This window comes from Bombina bombina, chromosome 11 (genome assembly GCF_027579735.1).
Source record: "Bombina bombina isolate aBomBom1 chromosome 11, aBomBom1.pri, whole genome shotgun sequence".
Classification (NCBI taxonomy): Eukaryota; Metazoa; Chordata; class Amphibia; order Anura; family Bombinatoridae; genus Bombina; species Bombina bombina.
In genome coordinates, this window is record NC_069509.1 from 150260656 (window position 1) to 150262486 (window position 1831).

Below are 1831 nucleotides of genomic sequence, written 5' to 3' on the forward strand. Positions count from 1 at the left end.
TCAAAATGTTTTATATTGCATAATTCAAATTGAATTATTAGAAAAATTTAAATCAAATATTACATTTACGCAAAAACATTAGAAATACTATTGCATTAAATGAATGTTAGAATGTACAATTTTGAAAAGAATGAATGAATGTGCTAAAATTTGTTTCATTTTTCAAATATTGCAAAACATTTGCCCATCCCTACAACAAATGGTGTTAATGGATCTTGGATTGTTTTTTTTGTTTCCCAAATAGATAGGTTATATTTTAGCTTCAGCCTGTGATAATGTGGCAGCCTTATCATATCTAGTGTTGGTAAGTACAACCTCAGTAGAATGGGAATTATGAGATATATAGGTCTGTCTTTATTGTTATTATTAACATGTATAACTTACCATTATATTCTTTAGTACTATGACAATAGGTAGATGATAACATTTACAAAGCACAAGTGTGCATTATAAAGAGGTGGGGGTCTACCTGTCTATTGACATTGTTGTGTACTCCACCACTACTCTTCAATAGTACAATACTGCTCAGGAGCCTACTTAGGTATGCTTTTCAACAGATGATAAAAAGCTTATTTTATCATTGAAGTACATAGGAAAGTTGTTTAAAATCACATGCTTTATCTTAATCATGAAAGTTTAGTCTAGACTTTACTGTCCCTTTAACGTTGATGGTGAAAGCAAATCTATTAAAGACTAAATAGAACCTCTAAGGACTCAGGTTGCCCTTTACATCTGTTTCAAAGGTGGTACACCATTGTGATCACGTTTATTTGCTATGTGATGCGCTCCTTTTCTTTAATCTTTTTCAGAGATGTTTAATGGGACACTAAACACTACATATAGTTTATAAGCATAGCACTATGGGTATTCCCCGCCTCCTTCTAGTAATGGGTACCGCCATGTTGAAATCTAGTTTTCACTACATTGCAGTACTGACATGAGTGCAGCAAAAATCCTTCAGATACCGGCAGTGTAACCTAGATTCTATAATAGCAGCACCGAAGACTAGTCAAAGGTGCATGACATGTATTTAGTCTTTAGTGTCTCTTTAAGGACTAAATGCATAGCTTTAAATAAAGGGATAGCCTGAGAATGTAGGAAATTTAACAATGGTTCTAACAGATAAATTTGGGATTTTTGTGGATTATTGAGTCCATTTAAATATTTGCCTTTTTAATATACATATTTTTGTTTTGTTTTGTTTATATTGTCTTATTTTAACCTCTTAAGGACATATGACGGAATTTTTCCGTCATAAAACAATTGAGCAAACTGAAAGCTGTGTCCTTAAAGGGTTAAAAATGTTTTTCTAGTGGCTTAGAGCACTCTCTTTTGGTGTGGTCTACTTTTAAGTGGATGTAGAAATATATTATTTTTGGTTGTATTTAGGTTATAGAATTTGATTCTCAGCTCCTCAAGGGAGTCAAAGACAAAAATGGTTGAAAAACAGCAAGATATGAATGCAATTAAGTAATGATTCGGAAAAATACTTCAATATGATATAGTGGATGATATGATAGAATATAGTATGAAATCTGTCAAATTGGCTATTTTATCATCTGATTTAAGTGAGCAGCATTTGCGGTTTGTGAACAAGAATGATCTCATTATAGAACGGGTCATTCACTGGAAGAAGGATCTTTTCAATCAATGTCTTAAATATTCTTTGTCTAAACCCAATCTGAGATGTTATATTTGGGAAGTTTTCAATGTAATTTTGAAAATTCTAGAAAATTACTTTAGATTTTTTTTTTATGTGAGCTAAGAAGGAACATGAGTATAAATATTTTATTGCTTACAAAGAAACTGATTGTTAAAGTGTGGACCAATA